The following is a 10,229-nucleotide window of genomic DNA, read 5'->3' as shown; positions in this document are numbered from 1 at the left end:
ACTGAGAATATCGTTTTGAATAAATTTAGATTTGGATAATGTATCCAGAAATTTCCTGGTGGCTTCAATAATGATGAGTTTTCTCTAACTACCCTGAGAGAGAGAGAGACATAGACAAAGAGAGAATACGTAATATGAGAAACAATCTAAGGTAGCTAGGCCAAGTATAAAAAATAATAATGGGTTTTAACTACAATAAAAATGAAAACATCCATCAGAACCGAGGAGACATACCAACTGGCCAATGAACCAGAGACCTTATCAAGCTATAAGAAACATGGTCTGAGAAGTTTTTGGCAATTAATAGTATGGATCTGGACTAGCTATTCCAGTGTTAGGGGAATATGCCAGTATGAAGAAGCAGAAAGATAAGCAAGCAGGCAGTCTGCCCATATAATCAACAATGTCTACTGGAGGACAGCCAGTGGATGTTCTGGCAGGAAAATGGTGTTAGGAAAATCTGTTGACTTGTGGTCAATAAAATTATTAAAAGGCAATGCTTAGCATGATGGGGGCTTTAGGTAATACCAAGGTGGTTAAGGGGATTGAGTACTAAGATGCCCGCTCAGAGATGGGGAAATAACAAAGATCTAGTGAATTAACTAGAAAAATATAGAAAAGCCTTCAACAAGAATACAGCCAAGAACAAGTTATTAGAAATACGAGGCAAATCAGCATCAAAGGTGAACTTAAAGTTGATCACTAGAATTATCAACTGATAGTAGAAGGGAGATTCTAGAGGGTGATATTGGTTTGAGCCTGAATTTTAAAATTAAGCAGTCCCAAATGAGGGAACTTGATAGATGAAAGATCAAGAAACAAGGCAATTTACTACCATCATCTGCAAAATTAAGATTGAGTATGATGATTCTTAGAATATAATTGTAATATAAGCCAGTGTGTATGGAAATCCATGGTATCATTAGCTATATTGCACAAAATAGTATTTTCCTACTGAATTCCCTACTGAAGAGGTTTCCTGCTGCATGACAAGAAAAATTTCCATTATTCAGCACCCAAGAGTCTGTTTCAGTCAGGCTTTTTATTTTTTAAGGCAACAGGAGCTGACTCTAAGTAAGTTCAGCTGAATACAAATTTATCGGAAGAATAGCTGTAGCTTACAGAATCAATAGGAAGGCTTAAGAGTCAAGCTCAGGAGATGAGTATTAAAAGAAAGGAATCCTGGGCATTGATGGACACAAGCAATGCTGTGCTACAGAATTTGGCAGGATATGGTATTGATTGTACGTTATTTTGCCAGACTTAGATGTTGTCATAGCAGTCATGTCATAGCCAGCATGACTAAATTCTCAACTCCTCCACTGTCACCACACCATTTCTTTAGATTCAAGTTCCTGAGGGGGAGTTCATGGTAAGCTAAACCTAAAGCAGGCTTCCACTGGAGCTTCCACAGGGTGGTTTTCTTTCCACCCACTCTCAGCCTCAGATAACCACTAGTCTGTTCTTGATCATTATAGATTATTTTTGTTTTCTAGAATTTCATATATTTGGAATTGTGTATTCTTTTCCATTTGGCTCCTTTTGCACTGCATAATGTTTTTGAATTTCTTCCACATTGATGCATGTATTAGTAATTTTCTCCTTTTTACTGCTAAGTAGAACTCCATAGAAATAGCAAAATTTGGTTATCTATTTACCTACTGAAGGGCTTGGAGTTGTTTCCAGGTTTTTTCTTTTTTTAAATTTATTTGACAGAGAGAGAGAGATCACAAGTAGGCAGAGAGGCAGGCAGAGAGAGGAGGAAGCAGGCTCACTGCTGAGCAGAGAGCCCGATGTGGGGCTCGATCCCAGGACCCTGAGATCATGACCTGAGCTGAAGGCAGAGGCTTAATCCACTGAGCCACCCAGGTGCCACTGTTTCCAGGTTTTTGCCAAAATAAAAAAGTTGCTATAATCATTCATATACAAATATCTGTGTGGATATACATCTTAATTTATCTTGGGTAAACAATTCAGAGTGCAACTGCTAGATTATATGGTAAGTATAATTTTGACTTTTAAGGAACTGCCAAGATAATTTACAAAATGGTCATAGTCTTTGAATTCCTGCTGGCAATGTATGAGTGTTCCAGTTGCTTCATATACTAAGTATAGTTTATCTTTTTAATTAGCCAATCTAGTCAAGTGTATGGTAATAATTTATTGTGGTTTTCATTTGCATTTCCCCGATAACTAATGATGCGGACTGTATTTTCTTCTGTTTATTGGTCCATTTGTATTATCTTCTTTGGTAAATTATCTGTCCAATCTGCCTGCACTTAACCAATAAGAGCCACAACAATATTTCCTGTCCCAAATGCTTTTCTTACAATGTGATTGTTACACACTGATCATCAAGAGACAGGGTCTCTGTTCCTCTTTTTTGAATTGGGGAAATCCGGTGACTTCTGAAAATATGTCATTAAAGGCCAAAAAAAGTGATAGTTTCCATCTAGTTTTCTTGGGGTGCTTCCTCCTGGAATTTGGTCACCATGCAGTGAGGAAACACAAGGAACCACAAGGAGAAGCCACATGTAAGTATTCTGGCCAAGAAACCTTCTAAGGTCACAGACAAAGCCTAGCATTAATCACTAGACTTGTGATTGAAGAAATTTATTGATGATTCCAGCCTCCAATTGTGGATTCATTTTGTAAGCTGAGGCCTCTGACATTATGGAACAGATGACCCTTGTGTGCCCTTTCCAAATTCCTCTACTACAAAATCCATGAGCATTAAAAAAATAGCTGTCATTTTGCACCATTAAGTTTAGGATGGTTTGCTATGTAGTAGTATGTAAGTAAAACACAGGCTTTGAGATGCAATCAAATATTTAAAAACTTCTTGAACAGAAACACAATTTAGATTGTTTTTTTCTACTTTTAAAGCCAATTTTTTGTTTTATACTATGTGGGTACAATTAAGGTTTTGAGAATCTAAAATTTCCCCTAAAGCTTGACTAACAGGAATATATAAATACGTTAATATATAACATATATATATATATATATATATTTTTTTTTTTTTTTTTTTTTTTTTTTGAGAGAGAGAGAGAGAGAGAACATGGGCAGGGGGTAGAGGCAGAAGGAGAAGCCAACTCCCTGTTGAGCAGGGAGCCTGATGTTGGGCTTCATCTCAGGACCCTGAGATCATGACCAGAGCCAAAAGCAGATACTTAACCAACTGAGCCACCAAGGCCCCCCATATATATAATATATATAATGATTTGGCAGGACTTAATGTCAGCTTATCCAAAAAGCAAACTAAATGTTTAGAGCAGCAGAAAAATATAGACACTGATTTTGGTTAGGGTTGTTAGGAATTTTCAATAAAACACCGACTCTATCATCAAAGCAAAAATCAGAACTCTTGTTATACTTGCTTACCACTTGTTTTATGACTTAATGTTTTTAAAAATGTTAATATATATAAAAGGCGTATCATCAGGGGCGCCTGGGTGGCTCAGTGGGTTAAGCCGCTGCCTTCAGCTCAGGTCATGATCTCAGGGTCCTGGGATCGAGCCCCGCATCGGGCTCTCTGCTCAGCAGGGAGCCTGCTTCCTCCTCTCTCTCTGCCTGCCTCTCTGCCTGCTTGTGATCTCTCTGTCAAATAAATAAATAAAATCTTTAAAAAAAAAAAAAAAAGACTCTTCTGTTAAAAAAAAAAAAGGCGTATCATCAACTTTTTATCATTCAGGACTTCTCTTTATTTTAATCTCATCAACATGGTCATTTATGAATATCATTTATGAGTATGATGGGTATTTATAAATATCACAATTTAGTGACACTGTGCTATTTCTGGATTCATTTTCAGAACTTTTGTAAAAAGAAAGGGGATAAAAATGGTAATATTTTATCATCTAACTCTGAAGATAAGAAGATATTTCCCAATCACATGGTTTTTTCTCTAAAAATCTTATTTCTTCAGGTTTCACTTTGAGTTGAAGATGGGAAATTAGAAGATATTTATTTCAATCTTTCTACTATTTCTGCAATCTTGCCACTGTTGTGGCAATTGATACATCCTAAGATATTTGATCTGTTAAGAATAGCCCTTTAAGCTTTATTATTTGTGTCCCATTTATCTGTTTCTGAACACCTAAATACTGACCACTAAGTCCAGGAATTAGAAGTTTGGGAACTAATCATCAGTCATGTGACTTTGGTGAATGAGGGCCTGGGAGCCCAGATCTAAATTGTCAACATTTCTTACATTGGAAAAATAAATTTTGTAAAGGAAAACCAATGCTTTGAACTTTATATACAAAAGGCCTCTTTGGGCTTGGCTATAGAAATGCTCCTACTTTAATATGTGATTCAAAAAGCTTAAATATATAAAGCATCCAGACAGGATTTTCTATTCCTCAAATTTTGAGGGTGTTTATTAATTCACTGGGTAAGGTACAGGCTGTTTGCACCAAAAAGGTATTTTGTCTTATTTTCTAAAAATCTGTTCATTTATTAACCACAAAGCATAGGCCTACTGGCTTAACAGGTGAGCATGCCATTTAAATACATAATCAAAATTTATTCTAGAAATTCAACATTGATTGTTTTGGGATCATATTCCTTTACTTACTGCATTGTGAAAACAACTTATAAAAATTGTACAATTTCAATTTAATTTTTAAAATGAAGTTTCACAGGAGCCTGGGTGGCTCAGTGGGTTAAAGCTTCTGCCTTCAGCTCAGGTCATGATCTCAGGGGCCTGGAATTGAGTTCTGCGTCGGGCTCTCTGCTCATCAGAGAGCCTGCTTCCTCCTCTCTCTCTGCCTGCCTCTCTGCCTACTTGTGATCTTTGTCTGTCAAATAAATAAATAAAATCTAAAAAAAAATAAAAAATGAAATGAAGTTTCACATGTATAAATCTCCTAACAATTAGAATATTACATATGAATAAAATTCCTCTTGATTTCACCAAAATTCCAGTTCTCTCCCCAATTTTATATTTATATCTTTAGATCTCTTTTTAGGGAATTAAATATATTTATCAAAATACCTATAAGAAAAATAGGTTTTTAAAAAATTTTATAGGCAGGGGTGCCTGGGTGGCAAAGTGGGTTAAGCCTCTGCCTTCGGCTCAGGTCATGATCTCAGGGTACTGGGATCGAGTCCTGCATCAGGCTCTCTGCTCATCAGGGAGCCTGCTTCCTCCTCTCTCTCTGCCTGCCTCTCTGCCTATTTGTGATCTCTCTCTCTCTCTGTCAAACAAATGAATAAAATATTTATAAAAAAATAATAAAAATAAAGATTTTATAGGCAAATTAAATAAATTGGTGTTATGTCAAACTGTAATTTTTCCCACTTAACAATCTGTATTGAAGCTCTTGTCATTCTGTAGTATGAAACATATCTCATTTATGTACAGTGATCCAAGATATGTAAGTGCAAATGTTTAGGAACTTCTATGCTGGTTGTCAGTAGCTTATTGTTTTAAGCTTATAGAAAAAGTACTGTTAGGAAGATTCTTAGTGCACTTGTACAATGATTTCTTTAAGTTCTATGTGCCAAGCACCTTGTTATGCAAAAAAGGTATCATTATTTCCTCATTGCTCTGAAGGTAAAAAGTGACCTAAGTTCACACAGCTAGTAAGTTCTAGATCTGGGCATCTGGATGCATCCCATCATGCATCAATGTTTTTTGTTTTTGTTTTCAAAGATTGTATTTATTTATTTGAAAGAGAGAGAATGAGAGAGAAAGTACAAGATGGGGGAGGTCAGAAGGAGAGGCAGATTCCCCACTGAGCAGGAAGCCTGACTCAATTCTGGGACTCCAGGATCATGACCTGAGCCAAAGGTAGTCGCCTAACCAACTGGGCCACCTGGGCACCCAGAATCAATTTTTTTTTAAAAAGATTTTATTTATTTATTTGACAGAGAGAGACAGAGAGAGAGATTGGGAACACAAACAGGGGGAGTGGGAGAGGAAGAAGCAAGGCTCCCACCAGGCAGGGAGCCTGATGGAGGGCTCGATCCCAGGACCCTGGTGACCTGAGCTGAAGGCAGATGCTTAACAACTGAGCCACCCAGGCGCCCCAGAATCGATGTTTTTAACAACTGTTCTCTACTCCCCAATTTTAAACAAAATTACTACTGAATCAAACTGTAGTCACATTGAAATTTCAATATATGCTGTCCATTTGCCTCCAGAAAGGCAAGAGCAATCTAAATCTACACTAAGACTGACCTTTTTCTTGATATTTCCATGGCATATCCTTCTAAGGGTAGGAATATGCCTGAGTGCTTTAAGGCAAACAGTAATGAAGAACTCAATCTAGATCTTCTGTTACTCATATTAGAACCCGTGCCTTAATGCTATTGTGACAGAAGGCTTAGTGGGTGTTTCTGGAGGAAGAGAAAATAGTCTTAAAGTGAACAGGGATGCATTCCCTTCTCACTCACCTTCTATCTCTTTCATTATGCTTTTGAGATTTTATAACACTTGTGAGTAAACTGTTTACTTCACTATTCTCATCTGGCCTGCTTTTGGTATGGGAAATAGAAGGGTTAGCACTCTCTCATAAATGGAAAAGATGATGCTGTTGCCATATATGCATATATTCTATTGTTATATATATGGAAGTGGCTATCACAGAAAACTGGATCCACTTTCTAATTACTGTTCAGAATAATGGCTTCTGAAGACCAAAATCATTATACCTGTTAGATGCCCTGCTTCATTTAACTAGCCCATAGAAAACCAGTCTATAAAAAACTGAGCAATTTAATTACCTAGTAATATATTGCTCATAGTTAAACTATATTTCAGTGTTAGACATATTTTTAATGGCTGAGTTTGGCATTTTGTTATTTGGAAAGAAATTACCCATACTTCTGCTGTAAATGAAATTTCAGCTAAAATGTTAAGATCAGATTTTAACCTAATGGTAATGATGCTTTTCTTCTATTTCTATTTTGTGAATCGCTTTGTATAAGACAGAGGCTATGATTCCTTGAATAATAACATCCCAGTACTTTATTTTTGTAAAGATGTTATTTATTTATTTATTTATTTATTTGAGAGGGAGAGAACAAGTGCGGGGGGGGGGCGGGGGGAGGAGGAGCAGACGGAGAGAAACAAGCAGACTCTGGGCTTAGTGCTGACCAGGGGCACATGAGATCAAGATCTAAGCCAAAACCAAGAATTGGATCCGTAAACAACTGAGTCACCCAGTCACTTTCACACACACACACACACCCCGCCCCCCCCCCCCCCCCCCCCCCCCCCCCGCCGCCCGCTTGCTGGTGCTTTACTCGAATGCTTCATTTTGACTGATTCACTTTTAAGTGGTTTTTTTTTTTTTTTCGGTTTTTTATCCCAAGTTTCTCTTTCTTTCTAAGTTAAACTTTTAAGCTATACTTTTATATACAATTTTTCATTTTTAACATTTTTGTCAAATGTATTTGCCTAGTGTTTCATGATAGTCTTAATCTTTTAAATGGCCATTATACGTTAGGTTATGAACTCTTCCCTGGGTCAAGCCATTCGTTTGGCTCTTTTGTCAATCTTCCATTTCTTTGCTGATATTTTCTGTTTCATTTGTTTCAAGGACTGTTCATTGAAACATTTTTATGATAGCTGCTTTTTCAATTTCAGCATCTGAGTCATCTTGGCACTGACATCTCTTGATTATCTTTCTCAATTCTGGTTGTAATTTTACTGGTTCTTGGTGTGTCTAGAGATTTCTAATTGTATACTGAATATTTCAACTTTATGAAATTCTAGATATTATTTAAATCTTTGATTTTAGCAGTCAGTCAGTCACCCTGTTTAGGTTAGCAAGTAGGTCCTGACCTACTTTTGAGGGTTGTGGATCCAATGAGAATTTTCAGAGCCTTTGCAGTGCTATTCTAGTCTACTCTGTTTATGAAGTATATTATTCAGAAACCGCTCTGAAAACCTGGGTGCTAATCCAGGGTTTCATCCTTAAACCCTTTGGTGTAATAAGCCTCCATGTGGGTTGCTCAAGGGTCTTCTCAGGACTTTATATGCAAATTTATAGACTCCCTTTCTCCTGCTTCTTCCTCTCTCAGATTTTCCAACTTATTAGTTGGAAGATGAGAGGCTTCAACCTGTCCCTACCAGAGGCTGAATATGAAGCCTGGACTCCTCACTCAGTCTCCACTGACCCCACAGGTGCTGTGGAGGGCAGCTGGAGGGCATCTATGGTATTTGATTGGGGTTTGATAATTATTTGTCAAGAAAGTTTCTATTACCCTGGGCTCCCCTTTTCCTCATCTTTTGGCAGGGAAGTCAGGTTTCTTTGGCCTTTTTGGGTATGTACCCATTTAGTGTTCCAAGATTAATATAGATTAATTCAGTGCCCAGTCAGGATGGATGGATGGATGAAGATAGATAGATATATATCTATATCTATATATATAGATATATATTTTTTTTAAGAAGAAAGATTAAAAAACAGAGAACTTATCATCATGCCATTGCTCAAGACAAGAGATTCCCCAGCCAGTCTATTCTCTTCTTGCCACCTCTCAGAGTCCTCTTATGGTTATCTGTTATAATTTCTACAGTTTTTTAATTGTACTTTATCAGGGAGAAGCTGGGGAAAATAAATCTATTCCATTCTATCTATAACCAGGAGCCCAGGATATAACCTCGTGAATCATGTTTTTTTCACAAAGCATAATTCTTGGGTTTCATTCATGTTGTAATATATGTCTAAGACCTTGCTGTTTTGAAGAGATTTATTTTACAGTTCTATCTTCAGGTACAAAAATGAATTATTTAAACACCCATGGCACCAGATCACCCCTTATTGTATTTATGTTCCTTGTTCTTTGCTGATTCTTTGGGAGTAGACACCCTCTTTTTTATTTTGAGATTGCCTTATATTGTAAAAATACTTGCAATTATAAAATTTATTTCATTCGACATTTCTGTGTGCTTGCATTTGCTATATGTGGACACAGATGGGGATCAAAGGGGATTTGCAATAGTTTAATCTGCTAATAAAGCAAAATCGGTGATAAAGCAAGATATAATTAATAAATAATTACTTTTTATAGAGAAATGTATAATATGGAAGTATGTCACTTACTTTATTTCATTTGACCCATACCACAAGGATGGGAAGTAAAAGTAGTAAAGGGTAGATTTTTTTATTGACAATTTTCTGGGAAAGTAGACATCAAATATGTTTGGGTAATTTTGGTTAGGCATTTGATTAGAATGTAAAAAGGCAGAATGTAACCCAAGTCTTATGCTTCTTACTCCATATTCTCTTGCTTCAGTATACTGCTAAATAAAATAGAGCTTTGCCAAATTAAACTTTGAATACCGTGCATAAAAGCAGATACATAAAATTTAATATAAAAAGAACAAAGGAAGTTTAATTTAGCTGGAATACAATAGCTTGTTGAAATCTCTATTAAAACACTGCTGAAGATGTATATTATTACATTTTACTTTATAATTTTACTAATTAAAATTTCTCTAACTGTATTGTACAATCAGCTTCACATTAAAGTTATTTTTACAAGGATGCATATTCCTCTTAGAGCAGCTTTAGCCTTTATCTTTCATGGCTTTTTGTTATATAAATAGCCTTGAAAAGATAACTGGTAAAAGAGGGCAAAACATGTAGAAATATGAGACCCAGACAGAGAATTATCACCCAACAGTGAACAAAGCATTTGGAAAATGTAGTTTCCAGTACACATCCCCTACAGTACACACTGTAGTACAGAATGTCACTAAAACAACTAAAAGACAACAGACATTACCTGTCACAGCTTGAAGGATGAAGACAATTTGCTAATGCTAACATTTGTTCAGTGGCTTAGATAAAATAGACTGGCAATCATAATTTTGGATTAAAACATGTACAATGCTGTAAACTAATTGAGCTATTTTAGATAGAAAGCTGATTCTTGTTAATATGCTTCCATCCAGATGCTTGCATTTGGATATCCCGATGAAATTAAGAGTTGGCTTACACTCAATGCCTACGTTTGGAAGAACTCAGTTTCTCAGGCTAAACAGGTTTGCTATTTTCCAGTTACTTATTTGTAAAGACGATATAATAAAGTATCTATTTTCAAAGCAGCTTCTTTGTTTTAGTTTAGGCACACACTGTGTGTGTGTGTGTGTGTGTGTGTGTGTGTGTGTGTGTTGTGTCTGTGTCGGTTTTACATGCCTATATTTTTTGTGTTAAATAATTTATTTAAATTGCATAGACGAGTGCTTATTCTTCCAAATTATTTTGATG

Source organism: Lutra lutra, chromosome X (assembly GCF_902655055.1).
Source record: "Lutra lutra chromosome X, mLutLut1.2, whole genome shotgun sequence".
NCBI classification, from domain to species: Eukaryota; Metazoa; Chordata; class Mammalia; order Carnivora; family Mustelidae; genus Lutra; species Lutra lutra.
This window is presented reverse-complemented; position numbering follows the sequence as displayed.